General features: G+C 35.5%; 1 protein-coding gene across 1 annotated transcript in view; it reads left to right on the top strand.

Moving 5' to 3' along the window:
• Nucleotides 1-7,545: 7,545 nt before the first annotated feature.
• Nucleotides 7,546-16,856, top strand: part of LOC142083905 (sodium channel protein type 2 subunit alpha-like) — a 76,564-nt gene continuing 67,253 nt past the window's right edge. Inside the window, exons 1-2 of the mRNA XM_075153946.1 lie at nt 7,546-7,761; nt 14,982-15,235. The gene's annotated coding sequence lies outside the window, so the exon portion shown is untranslated. The remainder of the gene's footprint in view (nt 7,762-14,981; nt 15,236-16,856) is intronic.

Here is a 16,856-nt window from a genome sequence, read left to right as displayed (position 1 = left end):
AAGAGTTTTTCTATGAAAAATTCAGAAGATCACTGTGAGAATCAACAAATTCCAGTAAATCTCTCAAAGCTGATTCTAAATCTGCTAAAGCTCTTCAACACCTACAAACATGGTTTATTCATGGTTTTATTAACCATATTAATAGTAATTACATAGGAATGAAAACAAATATCCATTGAACAAACCTCATTTTCTGCTTTTTTATTTAAGTGTTTTAAACCTAGGATAGCTAGAAGAATCTTTCTGCTTATTCAACCATGCTGATAGAGCTCGTTTATACCAGAAATTTCTCTTTGCCTCTCAGAGCATGGCTAACAGTCATCTGCATAAAAAATAACCATTCTATTAAATCATGCAAAAACATTTACCCAGAAGAGATGGAGCAAAAGGTCAAACTTCAGTTTCCACCGTGTATGGGATGTTAAGCCGAAGGAACAATGCCAGTAGCTATTCTGGCCAACACACACTTATCTACGCCTGTCCTTTACATGCCTCAAAGAAATAGCTATTTCACACATTTAGAACCCTTACTTTTCCTTTTTGTCTTTTTTATCCATAATCTCTTAACTCTCAAACTCTAGACCTGAATCCGTAAATTGCTAAGGCAAAAGACAGGTCTCCAGAGTGAACAGGTTCATGGTTCCTCGATGTGTCATCTTTTTAAAAGACATAAATTAATCTCAATCAAAAGTTATCAGCCTTTGTTATTTAGTTCTGATGAAATCATAAAGCCTATCATTCTTGCCTTTAAAGTCTGAGAGTCACCTTTGCAAATTACTCATTAAAGTGAAACTGAACTTTAAGATGATTCTAAATATGAAGCATATTTTTTACCCTGTTCCAGAGTTACTTTAACAGAAATTACCCTGGTGACGACTAAACATCAGCAATCTTTTAATTTTGTTACATTTCTTTCATATCTAAAATCTTTGCATCTGAGGTGTATTAATGCAGGCTACCAGGTTTTTTACCTCTGCCTAAGAAGAAAGATAGCTTTGGAATTTAAAAGATTTCTGAACATTTTTCTATGTAATGAAAACTGTTTGCTCTTGATAATTACTTTTGAAGAAGGGAATACTTTAAATCACATTCATAATATTTTCAAAATGTAAAGCCAGTCATTTCTTGCCTGCCTGGGGCTAAGACTGAAGTCACTTTTAATGACCAGTGGCGAAGACAGCTTTGAAAAGGAATGTGTACAACAGTTTTTGAAAGCACATATCTCTTCCATCTTTGCTCTCTGAGACACTAGTATGCCTGTAGTCAGAACCATTAAGGCATTAGCTTGTGCTTAATTCACGATTCAATGCACCAAACAGTTTACATGTTCTTGGCCAAAAGCAGACCAAGGTAAAGTTATTTTTCTTTAACATATTAAAGTCAATTGTTTGAAATTTTGTATCATCTCTCTCAGTGTAGCATATTTTCATGATTTAATTATAACGGTACTATTTTCAGTGCGAATAACTGCTAGGCATACTGTGAGATGCAGAGAAACTTTCTAATGCAAAATCAACTTGGCAAGCATATGTTACTAAACGGAGCAATTCTTCTAGGCATTCCAGCTTTAAAAGACTAGCAAATAAATAAATCATAACTTGAGGTTTGCTTAACAAAACCTCCCCTCTTTCCAAGTGATGATTACCTTTCATCTGACCAATTAAACCACATGACTCAGTAGCAATAAATGGAATGAAAACATATGAACGCAATCTCTGTGTTTATAGGTGTCCTGGGAGAACATTATTAGATTTTGTTACTAGCTCTGAGAGCACTACTGCACTTGTTGCTGAGGTATCATTTAATTCATTTGTCCACCTCTTAAAATCTCTCTATCTGAAATTGTATTTGTTCACTCTGAAAATGCTTGCTTGCATTTCGTCTTTGTTTATTTGTCCATCATATATATATAGTAGATTCTTTTGAACATGGTCTGTGTTCTGTGAATATGTAGTGCCTAAAATAACAGCTTCCTAGGCCTGGCTGGTCTCTTTGGACATTACAGGGAATATTAAAACACCTCTTCAGTCTTGTTCTCTACAGCACGGTTGGCTAACAAAATTAATTTATCCTATAGCCTCTTCTGAAGTCAGGAAGTATTATCCCAATTCCATAGATGGGGAATGGAGATACAAACATACATTATGTTCTGTACGTTACACAAGAAGCTTGCAAGCCTTAGGTACTGAATTCTTATTATCTGAGTCAGCGCCTGCTCCCTGTTCTAATTCTTATTACTCACATAAATATCTAGTGTTTTTCAGAATCCTCCTAGGCTGTTGGCCTGTACATCTGTAAGTTCTTAAGGTATATTATATCTCATGCAAAAAAGTATTTCCTTATGCATTCGTTGCCTTCTATGATTCTCCTGTCTTATGCTGAAATAGACATAAAAGAAAAAGTCTTATCATGCAAGATTAACAAGATTAGAAGGAATATTGCTCCTAGCACCCAGGAATTCCTAAACTACTTCTGTAGTGGCAGCAGATGCAGTGCCTGCCGCATGCTAGAAGATAGAAACATCTAGGACATATATGGTGGGAAAGCTACATCTTTCCTGTTAACCTATGGATCTTTTCACCAACTCTCTCACTAAGTAATTAACAATGCCAAGTTGGCTGTGCAGCTCCTGCAACCAAGTAGTGTGCCAGCTAGACCCACCTCTAGCTTGAGGATCACTGGCATAAGAAAAAATCTTTTTATTGACCAGTTGTTTTACTAATGTCTGCTGCTAATTACCTTGAACTTGTGGTACTGGCCGCTGTTAGACCACTGGACTAAACAGGTATCAGTTTCACATGATGATCTTATTTATTCAAAATGTAGATACACAAGATCCCTACTGTTTCCATATATATACACAAAGTGTGTGGGTATATATACACACTGTCTATATAATGTAAATATTTTAAGACACCTCTAAGCTGTGTTTGTTGTGTACATCTTGTTCAACTCACAATAATTTTGTAATTGTGATTGTAGTTCGTTTGAATGACAGGAAAGTTGTAATTAGAGGTCAATATTTTGGAAGCACTTAGGCACATATGGAAAGTGGTCAGGGTGGTTTATGCTTTGAGCCTTATTTTTTACTAAAACGATGGAATTATTGGGACTGCATTGTCTCAGGCCGTTTAAGTATGGCCTTTGTATTGTTTTTCTACAAGAATAGGAGGGTCTAACTATTATTTAGTAACAGTAATGTTAAAATAATTTTGTATTATTATTGAAAACTACAACCATTAAAGTACAGATTGCTGATCACATATCTTTATTATGATATTATTGTTAAAGCACATAAGTTTTCAGATAGTATCCTCTATGGCCTGTTAAAATATTTCAGCAATAAAAGACTTAAGTTACTATGAAGTCCTCCTACTTTGAAGTGATCCTATACAAAGAGAATATTATGTTATTACTGATGATACAGCAAGGACGTGGAGTTGGGGCGTATCCTCAGGCTCCTCTACCCCAGGAAGCTCTGCAGTTCTGTTCTATAGCATTTGACTGCTTGCCACATTTTGTATATTTTTTCCCAGTTTTGAAATACCACCTGTGCAACCTACAAGTTTTTGAATAAAAAGAAACTGTAGAAACTCCTTTGCAAGCCTACCACTGATCTTCCTTAAATGTTAGACAAGATTCTTCCACTGCAGTTCAGTGTATTGCCTTCCCTAAATTTTGCTTACCACTCTAAGTCAAATAAAAATAGATTCTCAAGTAAAAGTGCAGATTACTAGCTGGAAAGCCACTATGGCAGGTCCATGGCTTGTAAATATGCTTTAGTAAGTCTGGTACAAAATTTATTAAAAGCAGTTGTTTTGATTCTGCACTCTAGAGACAAAAAGGAGGAAAAAAGAAAGAAACGAAAGGTGGAAAAATACGTTTATACGCCTATATCAGCCAGTCTTGAACTTGAATTAAAGTCAGATCCATCACACTTACCTAAATACTGCAATTTAGGTCACTTTCAAAGGCTAATACAGGTAAGTAGTCAAAGGAATAGATATGAAAACATATCTTATATTTTGGTGCTTTAAAGTACGTGTTAATTTGACAAATTATGAGTAGTGTAATGTACAGTGATCACAAAAGTGCCCGAGAATTACCGAAGAGAATTATTGTCCAAAAATAATGGTATTAATCAAACAAAATATTTGATGTTAAAACAAGCTGACGACTGCATTGCTGAGAAGTTACATGTGAGCTATGTACAGAGCTTGCCCTTATATGAGACCTCATACAGGGGCTGTATTCATTCATGTTTAACACTTCAAAATTATTTTTCTCTTTGCAGCTAAGATACTTCAACATTTCTGTTTCAGCTGTTTAGTTAAAAGTGACTAAATAGCTTTGTATTTATTCAGTCATTACGGAGAGCATAACTGCACCTGGGGCAGGATTCCCAGACAAACAGATTATTTAGAAATGTCAGGGCTTTTCAAGTTATATTTTTGACTGTAATTTTTGAAATGAACTTTCAGTGATGATTCATTAAAAGTTGTACTAATAATTTAAATTGAAACAAGTGCCAGGCTGGCATTGTTATAAATTACTTTTGTCAAAGGAGTCTATTTGTTGTTGTCTTTTAAATGACCACTTCTGATTTTCAGATCTGGCAGTCGACTGTTCAGTGGGATCTAGTGAGGCAGAGGAAAGGAGGGAGAGAGATTTTGTAAACACAGTATGTATAAATTTGATGTACGTAGTATGTATCCAATATATACATTTTATATATATTTGTGGTGAAAGATCACTTTTTTAGATGAAATTTTCATGTTTAAAAATTCAGGTGTATGTGTGGAGGGGTTGTTCCATATAGATGGTTTGATGTATTTATAGTATAAATGTATATTTATGCATATTGCAGAGTTACTTGTTTCTGCCCTGTTGTTCCACTGATAGATTAAAAAAGTGCTAAGGAATTCTTAAGAACATGATTCAAACTCTGTTTCAGTAAATCAAAGACTCTGACTGGTTTCAATGAATTTGAATCACTATACAGCAATCCTGTACATTGATTAAAGAAGAATATGAGCCATATGTGAGCCATATTCATAAATTAATACTTACCATGATGTTGTGTGGCATAATTATTTCTACAAACAAAACTTTTCTTTTCTGGATTTTTTTTTAGTGTGGGGGTTGATAATTGAACTGTTTAAATCAGTGCCACAATACTTCTCTAATATCAGACCTACACCTGTGAGAAGGCTGTCTTGGTATAGATGAATACATTATGTATAGCCATTTGCCAACCGGTACATCACAGAAGATTGCAATCAATATAAGGGCACTACCACAGAAAAGCAGGCCTGGGGGTTGTCTAGTAATATGACATTAATCTAACCATCTTCTGGAACATCAGCACACAAAAATTAGTTATTCTAAGAACACGCTCCTATAAAACTTAGCAGAGAATCAAATCTCTGAACCAGGTCAGGTTCAAAACTGCTTTTATACACCCTTTTCTGTTGGAATTACACTGCTGGTATTAAGGACTATGCTTCCTATTTTTTAATGAGGTTGAAATAGTTATGTAGATAAGAATTTCTTTATTTTTCCAGGAGAAACAGATTCAACATGTATAACCCACCCTTAACTAGGATGTTAGTAAATGATGATTGTATTTGGACTAAGGCATAAAGACTTTCTAAAGAAAACTTCCAAAGACCACTAAGAAAAATTTTTAAGATTAAAAATAATAAATAAAAGAAATGTGCAGCATGTAAGCAAATGAAAGTCCTACCAAGGACTGATTTGATTTTCAAAACACAAAATGGTTGCAAAACAATGTTCCTAAGCAGTTTTAAAAGACACCAGTTTCTGTTCATTCATGGGTTTGCTAAATTACATAATCCTATGAAAGCAAAACCAATGCTTTAGAGACAATGAACATTTTTATTAAAAATACATTCCTTCTTAACTTCTGAAAGGTTGAAAATGTAAATATTAAAATCAAAGGGAGAACACATCTTTTTTTTTTCTTATAAAACTGTGGTTTATGTTCACACCCTCAAAGTCTCTTTAAAATGAAAGGGGGGATTTGCCTGAACAGTGTGATCAGGAGGAGTGTCCCTGTGTGCCCCAGTTTTACAAAAACAAACAAGGAAAGTAATGCAGCTGCATTTGCAAGCCGGGGAACATCTCTTTCGCTGAATCTACAGAGATTATTCTGTACGTACAGAATACATACATCCTCTGAAAATGTATTTCTGTTTGCTGTTATTAGCCAAATTCAGGAATTTGGTATTTATATCTGTCAAGCACGCAGCAAGCTTAACTGAAATCAACAGGACTACTCACAAATCGAGACAAACGCTTAAGGATTGTGGTTTAAGTATGCTAATTTAAAGAGGGATATCTGTATGATACTAGAGATAAGGGACATCAGTTGTAGGCAGTTGTCACCACTACTGCTGCTTTGTGCAGTTGTGATTTGGTAGCGGCCGTCAGCTGGATACACGCTGGCTGCTCTGGAGCCCTCGCTTCCTAAACAAAGTATGTGGCCAGTGGGACAGAGGGTGGGGCTATCTCTAGCCACTACTGAAGTGGTACTTAAAGAAAATACAGGAGCTACCAGATAGCAAAATATTCATTGTCTTTCATACTCTTTTTGCTTGCTTTGTGGAATAACGTTTGTTCATTAAATCCCACATGACTGAACAAAGCTGGTAGCTAGATTTTAAATTACTTGGGAACTGTAGCGGTCTCTAACCCAAGGCTATGAATCAATATATTGCACACGCTGACATTGCTCAGCGTTTCTACATCTTGCTTTCCACAGACACAATACTCCTCAAACTGACATGCAGGACAAAATAATATGTTGCCTGAAGCACATTATTCACTCAATACTGTTGCCTGTGGACCAGGCGATGTTGGAGCCACTGCTCTAATAATTCTTCCCAGGATGACCAGAGGAATCCTAGGTAACCAGATGTAAATTCCTGCACGTGCCCAGGAATCCTGTCTAAGGGAAGGACTTTGAGCCATGGTTTTTACATAAGCATAGTACTTTTTATGTGCATAACACAAACCAAATTAACATGATGCCAAAAATGGATGGTAGTATTTAATGAATAAGACAGTATCAAGATAATCAGCAAGTTCAGCATACACCAGTTAGGGGTGCAGGCAGTGCCTATGCTCTCTTATTTACACATTCCTCTCTTCCCATGGACTTTTAAAGGAAACAGCATATTTAAAAGTAAATGCTCTGCTGAATGTATATAGAGAACCGTTTTTAAATTTAATTATTTTAAGAAAAAGTCTTTAAAAGGGTTATTCAATAATCAGTGTGGTTTTGTTGGTCTGTTCTGCTTCTTGCCTGGGGGGACTCCCTACACAGGAGCTGTTTGAAGTGTAGGTCAGAATAAACCGGGATAAAGATGCCTCGTAAGCTGATGCTTCGTACGTATTCATTATCTTTACCAGTAGGTGGAGCTGCCACGTTAGGTGCTGCATTTTTTTCACTTCTTCTCCCCCTCCATTCCCCCACCCTTCCCCCCCTTCTCCTAATAAGCTGTTTTCTGATATATGTTGGGTACCATAGAGTGAGACTGAGAACAGGAAGCGGAGGCAGAATCACAGAGGATTCTGGAAGGGTCTCTGTGTTTTCTTTTCTACTGAGAATACAGAAATTATAATTAATTTGGAAAGCTTTGTGGATGGAAATCTGGACTATTTCAGGAGGAGACATATATTATTGTATTATTTCTGGATGCTGGGCTCTGCAGTGATTTGTCATTCTCTTTCAGTCAGGTAAGCTGGCAAAACATTTAATTGTACCCATAATAAATCTTAGCAATATGATCTTTTCCATATTTCAGAGTCGGATTCCCTGTTAAGGTAGAGTCAAAGATGGAATGGGGAATTCAAAGCCATTTTGTACTGTCTGATTGTGATGATGGTGTGATTTTTTCATTTTAACCTCCTTAAATCTGGTATCTGGCCTCTTACTCCTAATGTGATGTTGCGATGCAGTAGTCTTACTTGCAAAATCAGATCATTTTATAGTCAAGGTATACTAAATTAATTCCTAGCATTTTATAGAAGTGACCTTGTTTCCTAAGAAGAAAAATCTGGTGATATTCAGGCTCAGCAACACCAGGTCTCACAAGATTCTGAGCATCTCAGATTCTGATGATCCAGGAATAAAATCTATGTGGTTTGTTACTGCTATTTTTTATATATATTTTTTATATAAAATATACTATATATATATAGTATTTGAAGAAATTCCTGTATTAGCTAGATTTTGTAAATGATATGTAAGGAAATATTTTCTTTCTGTGCCATTTTTTGCACGGTTGTGTGTCTGTGTATGAGAGGATGGGCTCACCAACTGTTAATTAACCAGAGGTCCACACCAACGATACAGTTCACATTTTGTCTGTGACATTACTGTCTAGCTTAATATATGCTTCTTAATAGGACTGTTTGAAGAAATCAGCACAATAATTACTGTATTTCATGTTATTCTCCATTTATCTATTGTCTCATTCATTGTTATCAGTAATAATTAAAGCAGTCAGTTATTAAAGGTAAAAGGAAAATATCTATTGAAGACCACTTTGATATGTGAATTCTTTTTTCAGTAGTGGTTCTACAGACACACGTTCACATTAAAACTATATATGCTATCATAGTATTAATCTGGAAATTATTTCCAAGAGAAAACTGTAGAAATAAAAAAATGCCAAAAACCCATGCAATAGAGTAAGGAGCCCACTGTTTACAAATCGCCATCTCAATCTGTATAAGAAAAAGAAAGCAGGTTTGGGTCTCGGGTGGTACTCAGAGTAGCAAGAGAGGCCTGTAGTGATATGAAAGAATGAAGTTTTTAATTTGTATTTTTTATGGTGCCAAATCAATGTGCCTGTGGCGTCCTTGTGTAACTTCAAAATAAATAAATAATAATAATGATGATGTTTGTTTTAAAACCATATCATGTTTGTGCTTTCATAATTGATTTGTCAAGAAAACAGTTTCAGAAGGAAACTTTTTAACTCTAACAGTTTAATATTTAATTTTTGCTCTCTTACACATCTCCATTTTGGGAGGAAAGATTGTTAAAGACTAGAATGTGAGCTGCTGCAGTAATTTGAAGCTTCATAGCACCTGTTAAACAGATATGTTGTTTATTAGGCCTTGATATTTATAGAAATTATGCATGTGTTGTTAGCTTGTGATTTTTCCCTCTAATGAGCAGACGTTAAGAGCCCATACTGATTTTCTTAGCTGTGCCAATTAAGCTTGGTATTGTAAAGTTGTGTTTAGATAATACTAGATGGTAGCAGAGGTAGAGACTTTCATGTTTTCATTGGAGAACATGAAACAATTCCCCTGTGCCCTCTCAGATTCTGTCAGAGTGGGAATTTGGTCATTTCCCTTTATTATCAGGTAACTTGGAGTGAGGAGGGATCAAAGGAAAGAGAAAGTATAGAAAGTATGGGGGTTTTAATCAATATGCTGATGACGCATTTTGTGTTTTCACGTCTTTTTCTTCATCAGATAGCATTAGGTGAGTTAACTTGTGATGAAGATTAGGCATGGAGATAAATTTATTTGCCCTCAGAAGACTAAGGATTTTAGAAGCAAAAAGGATGGTGGGATGTAAGATGGAACTTTCTGACTGATGGTATCCATTTTCTTCTGCTGCTGACTGTATAATTTGCTATGTGTATGCTATACATTAATTACATTGTTGGAGTCCCACAACTTTTGATGGATCAGAGAATAGCAGATACTTAGGGAGTTCTTTGTACAAGGCAAGGAAGTGGTGACGTTGTTCTCTAAAGTGCAAATCCTGGCCCCTTTTACCCAAATGCTGTTCTTGCCGTAAGGTGACAAAGGAAAAAATTGCTTAACTGCTTGAGTTAAACCTAAGGGAAAAAAAAATATGCAATTTTCTGATATTTGGTACTTCATTTGTTAAGATGACCTATTTGTTGAACTCTGAAAATGACTATGGAGAGTTAGTTTCAGGAAGTTACAGTTACTCCGTTCTTTACCAGAAAATTCTAGTTAGAAGTTAGAAACTTAACTTTCAAAAGTCTAATTAGCTTATTTGCCACTCAGTGTAACTCTTCTCTATTTTTTCACCTTATAGCTGTTAATCAGTAATATATACTGTTGCATTTGCAGGGAATATTGTTTTTTCATCCTCACTTGAATAAATAAAAGGTTTAAAATATCATAACAAAATTGATGCTCCCTAGTTCAGACTGCTTACAGAACAAATGTACACACTCTGAGCTGTGGCTTCAGTGAGCCCATCAAATCAAGTGTCAACCACCATAAAATCTATCTGTAGGAAACTGCATCCTCTTCAGGGGAAAGCTGCTGTTACTCATTACGGCTACCACTCCTGATTAAAAGCTCTGAAGCACACTGCCAATGACATCTCTCTCTAAGTTTGGTATTGACTGCCCTCCCATAGGACCTTGATATTGGAGCTGGTATCTTACAACCTGTTCATCTGCTTTCATCAAAATTTTCTTTATGGACAACTGGAATCCCTAGTATATTATTGTGATAGTGTTATTGCTTGATTTTCCTTGTCTTATGACGAGGTAAAGCAGAGGGACTAGGGATAAGAGCAGCTCAGGCAGGGACTGTATTGCTTCATATAAATATAGAGTAGGAGCACCATATGCTCTTGAGTAACCATGATATGTGCGTACTATGACTGTAATCCTAAACAGGAGTAAGCAAGTTAAATTCTAGGTCACAAAAATTTCTGGTCTCTCATTTGTTCATTATCCATCCCAAAAGGATTTCTTTCCATTACAAAAAAACCCCAACAAACCAAAACCACCAGCCAACCCACCCCAAAACTGTTTTCAAGTTGTTGCTAAACTTTAAAGTGGTCACCAGTCTTGGTAAGGTCTTCCTACAAAAAATTACCATTCACTTACTCTACCAACAAAGACGGATCATGGAATACATTTTACAGTAAAAAATGCAACTAAAAAGTTAAAAATTAATTAAAAAGCTTAAGCTTTTATGAGGTTCTTTCTGACCTGAAACAGAAGTTCAGACCAAAAGCAATATAAAAAAAATTCAACCTGTGTTAGGAAGGAATTTCTTCCTACCAAGTGAAGCTGTAACTGAGTATGAAAGGTTTTTACTAACACCAGTTTAAGCTACTTGCCGTGTATTTCCTACATATCAAGTTGCTTTAGTTTGCGTTATAATAGGAAGGATACTAGAATTCTAGTAGCTGCTATAACACTAGCTATCATTCTGTAGTGTATATTACTTAAAGCTAAAGGCCTCTAGTTAGTACAATATTTAGTTAATATACTTAAATTTCAACATGACAAGAGACACCTTTTAAAGAGGTGGTAGAACTTGTACCTCATAGGCTGTGCTCCTTTGGATTTATTACACACGTAGTGACTAGATCAAAATCTTACTTCCATAATCCATTTGGAAAACATTCCAAACTTAGGGCTTGGTTAAGATTTATTAGGCACTTCCACGATGCCTGAATGAACGCCTTGGAAAAATCCATGTACATTTTTCATAGGTTGTGTTAAACCACAGGTATAAAGCACTCTATTTTCATGTTGATTTTCTGTGCATTTTCCTCCTTGTGTAGTAACGATCACATTCAGCCGAGAATTGTGTGTAAGCCTCTCAGCCAGAAGTTCCAATTTTTTCCCTTCCAGTTTCCTAGACAACTGTCAAAGTCTAAATACAATCCATTAATCTTGTGCTATACAAAGTTTATTCTTTCATATTTTGTATTGATTAGTTTCTGGGGCTTAGTAAGACTGGGAAAGTAAGTGTTCCAGCTGCATGGTTCTTAATGATTCAGTTAATTTTCTGAGTTTAGTTTGTTATTTCTTTTTACGTTCATAAGCAATATTTTGTGTTGCAAATGCATTTTCATAAGTTCCATAGAAAAATTCAGAAAAGAGTATTACTTTACAAACAGAGCTTTCTATTTTTTTTTTACAAAGCAAATCGATACTGCGATGTATTTAGATATTGCTAACTGATATTTTATTGTGACTTCTTTAACACCTCCACAATGGATACTGGTGTATGTTCCAGTGTTTCACGTGTCAGCACATTTAAATTTTGAGTACAAAACACATTAGGAATTAGTTGAATCTAGAGTATGGGGAACATGCAACAAATAATTCTGAATCTGGACAAGCAGTTTTGTGGATAATGCTGTTTCTTGTTAATCTAAAATTGGGTTAAGATTTTTGTAATCACTTAACACTTCAAATATCCCTATAGTTGCCCAAGATTTCCATTCATTGTCTGGCATTTGTCTCTAACATGAGATTTCACTTAGTTGAAGCCATCACTGGCGTATCGTCCTATAACGGTCTTTATAAGAGTGTCTAATTTTGAATAGCCCCATTTCTTTTCTAAATCACATTTCAGATGGAATCAACACATTTTGCCATGGGACAACGTGACAATATTATGCAACTATCTTTTCCAGCTCATCATTACATTGAAAGGGAGCTTAAGTGCATGAGGATATAGTTTGAAACTTTTTTTGAAGCAATATCATGTCTGAGAATTTGAAGGATATTCCAACCAGTCTTAAAATAAATGCTGGCCATATAGGCAGAAGAGTTCAGGAAAGAGTCCCACAGGAAAAAATATATAGAGTCTGTCCATCAGGAATCACCTCTGACTAGGCCTGAGATTTTACCTATGATTCAGTCTTGGAATCATGCTGATATCAGCTGAATCAGGATAATCTACCCCAAATAAAAACAATTTTGGTCAACATGATATCAGCCAAAATAATTCTTTATCGTCACCTTCAACTACAGTAAAACTATATAGTCTCGACCTGCCTATGGAAATTTCTAGTCTTGGGGTGAGAACCAAAGACACTAGATTAAAAAAAAAGGAAAACATTTTTTTCAATGTATTGCAAAGATCTGCATTATACAGAAAAACGATGCTTAAAACTATATGAGGTAAGTTACTAATTGAAATTCTGTAATGAAATTAATCTGACATGGCCTAGGCCTATTATAAATTCAGGACAAAGGGCTCACAATGCTGCCAACCTCCTTCCTTCAATTTTGGTGACTACCATTGATACTACTATACTACCATGATGTATAGCATTAGTAGGTACAATGCTGCATCCCTTATCCATTGGAGATACAGCCAGTACAAACATATGTAGGATATAATAAATAGGGAGATGGAGACTAGGTGATATAGGGTTACATGGGAAAATAAGGTTCTCTGTGACTTCCTTGTGCTCTAATTCAAAATACAGATTTATTTAAATTACCTGCACTGCTAGTGTTATTAACAATTTTCACATTAAATATTAATTCCTCAACACACATTAAAGATGGTTTCCTCAATATTTTGCAAACTGGCAAATATTTTAACAACTGGATAGAAGTTACACCCCCTCTTTTGAAAATAAATGTCATATGAATGCTTAGTATCAACGACTAGTCTTTTATTAGGAAGCTATACTATCCTTTTCATATTATTTTAAAGCCTGCAAGCAACAGCACTTACTTACCCATTTTGCTTATTTGCACTGTATCTGACCATGAGATCAGATTTCAGCCACAATGCTACTTCAGAGGCAGAATCCAGATGCACCCCATAGGCAAAGGGATGAGGAAATCCCCTAGGTACCCTCAGGGAAAGCTGCATTCAGTGGAAAATACGCATTGGTGGGTGAGTATCACTGGTGGCAGTATGAGAGCCATGATCCCCTGAGGGTAGTACTGGAGACACAGCTTTCAGATGTCTTCAGTGGAGCCTCTCCAGTAGTGACTTGCCACAGTAAGATGTGCTGAGTCAGTCCCTTACTCAAAATGACCAGGACATTGAAAGAGTTTGCTGTTAGCAAAAAATCGTTACATTATTAAACAAATACAAGCTCTAATTGTGGTATCACTTATTGTATCTTTGTGAAAATGTAATTCTAGATTAATAGTAACTAGTACTAGGTAAATTCTAAGTTAGTATTTTAAATATATTTTCTGTAGGAGTACTTGGAGATCTTTTATCTTTATAAATAAGAGAAGCAGTGGCCTAGTAGAAAGCTTTCGCTTTCTGTTTTCCCACCTTCTGTGTTCTCTTTGACCCAATCTGTGTCTACACAGACTTTCTTTATTTTGTCTACAGAGTTTCTACGGTGGCTGCTCATTCTCACTACATTTGGAGAAAAATATTATTAAGGGCTGCTTTGGCAGGATTAGAGATCTAAAAAAGAGGGATGTCGTCTTTTTCTTTTCTTCTCTAGGAATAAAATCAAAATAACAACATTAAAAGGTATGAAAAGAGCCAGAAACATATCTAGTTCAAATGAGAATAAATGTCTCAAAGACATCTCATCTCAATCTCAATGGCTAAAGACTGAAGTTTGCAAGCTGTAAGTAAACTATTTAAATTTAATGAACTCGATACTCAGATTATTAAAGCTTTAAAGACTGAGGAAGCCATAGCCAACCTTTGGTCAGCTCTTATAATGATGCAATCTTTAAATCAAAGAACCTGGAGAAGAAATTATCTTTTTCTGCTACTACATTGCTTGAAATGGAAGAAAAATTTTGTCACACAAAGAAAAACATTTATACCAACATTCTCTAAGATAAATGACATGCAGAAGTATCCATATTTTCATGCAAATATAGACTGAATTAACTTCTATTCCTGGTTAAAGACAGTAAATCCAGTGGGGAGAAATGATACACTGTGCCGTGTATCATTACTAAGTGACAGATAAGAACACTCCTGTTAGCCTGGGCACAGTTATCCTGTGTCTACTAAAGACTGCACTAGTCATGCACTAATCTTAACAAGACCCATTTTTCCCTTTTAGTTAAAGCGTGCAGGTAAAAGAATAAATGGAATTTTTGAAACTCATATTACTTAAAGGATATTCTTAAACATACTTTTGGTCTATGTTAGGTTTTGTGGACTAACCCATGTTCCATCCTGCTTTTCCTACGTCTCTTTGCTCTTAGGTTGGAAAAATGTGTCTCTATGTGAATATGTACTTATCTTTGTCTACCACAATTAATTTTGGGAAGCTTTGGACACAGGAACAAAGAATGAGAGAGTCTTGAAGAAACTTCAGTCTTGAAGAAGCTTCAGCTCCCAAGGAGAAACTTTTCTTACCAATTCCATTTTCTGCTAGAAATGCAGCCTTTTTGTTTTCATGAGAGCAAAAGGTCCAGTGGCTAAATTCTGAGATTTGGCATTTCTTAGAAAAATAAAGGTAAGACCATCTTTTCTTCTCAGCCAGAAATAATGTTTCACTTCCTAAGATGACCATTTGATATAGTGCTATATATCTTCATTAAAATATCAGTGGGAAAATGAAACTAACTTCTTTAATGAGGTCTAGCTGTAGAAATTTGTGTTACATGTATTGTAGCTATTTTCCATTAGAATGTAAGGATCTTTAACATTGGAAGGTATTTGCAAAATATTAAGTAAGTACCGTATTCCAACTAGGTCGATGGGCTAAGAAAGAGACCCTTCCTCTTCCTCTTAAATTGCATATGGTTTTCATTTGGCCTTCTTCAGGTTTGTCCAATACTTCAAGTATTCACACTTGATCTCTTTTCACACCTTCTCGGAGGCAACTTATGGTGTTAAAGAAAATAGAAGGCAGGCCTGCATTTAAAGAATTCCTAGAGGTTTTTGTCAATTTTTATAAATAAATAGATCAAACAATTTATTTTGGGGGTTCTACAACTTGCAGGTATGTATCTGAGGAATCCAGGTTCATTTCTTTACATAACCTACCTCTTTTTGATTACTCCAGTTTACTAGATACAGCATACGTTAGCCTTGATGTAAGAATCATAAGCCACTATTTCCACTCCTAGGTAGGAGGACAGAAGAAATAGGAACAAATTAATTCAAAAGCAAATGTTGCAGTGAGGTAGAGAGGGAAGAAAAGAGATGAGTGTGGAACGGCAGTGGGCACAAATGGGCAAATAAGTGGGGGGAAAGACTACCCATAGCAATGTCTTGGTGAGAGAGAGCAGTGTCCAAACATACCCCAAGAAGCAGCTTCTGGATCTTTCAGACAGGTCTGAGATTGCTTTCCAGTCTCTAATCTAATCTGTTTTGAGTGTTTTCCCATCTGCCTAGTCTTTCACCAGTCAGATTGAACCTCATGCGTTATATTCTGCCCAGATTTCCAAACTCTTACAGTACTTTCTTTTGTTGAGGTTGGGGTTCTTAAGATTTAGTTAACGTGCTTTCACACCTTATTGCAAGTAATTACTGAGGACATTAAATAAAATTGCATGTAACATCCCTGAAAAACCACTTTAGTATTAATGAATTAGTATTTCCTGTATTTACTGTTCTTTGGTCAGGTTACAGCCAACGTGAACTACCAGTTCATATTCAGCCACTTACCACTACCGCATTCTAAATCTTTTTAAAGTAAGGTTTTATTAAGGAAATATTATTTCTGTTACATACCCTTATTAGTTGATTTCATATTCTCATAACAAGTAAGTATTTTTGTCTTGTGTGATTTATTAATTTTCTTAATAAATACCTGGTGGTGATTTCATTATTTTTATTTTGAATAGTTATGTAACACTAATGCCTACAGACTACTGAGGCTGACTGTACAAATCCAGAAAAAAAATATAGTCATTGCTACAGATAAATTATAGTCTAAGGAAAATGACAAAATAGATGAATGATAAATGTTGGAAGGAATGGAAAAAAGGAAAACAAATTCTACATATTAGTCAGTTACGACCTGTAAACACAAATTATCATAGTTTAAATTAATAGATTACAGTTTAAAGAAGAGGCAGGTTCTGAGCAGGTGCTAATGCTGGAGGCTATTTTCAGCTTTGAGGAATTCA

Source organism: Calonectris borealis, chromosome 6 (assembly GCF_964195595.1).
Source record: "Calonectris borealis chromosome 6, bCalBor7.hap1.2, whole genome shotgun sequence".
In the NCBI taxonomy this organism is placed as follows: domain Eukaryota; kingdom Metazoa; phylum Chordata; class Aves; order Procellariiformes; family Procellariidae; genus Calonectris; species Calonectris borealis.
The sequence above is the reverse complement of the archived record's forward strand: the minus strand, read 5'-3'. Positions and strand labels throughout refer to the sequence as shown.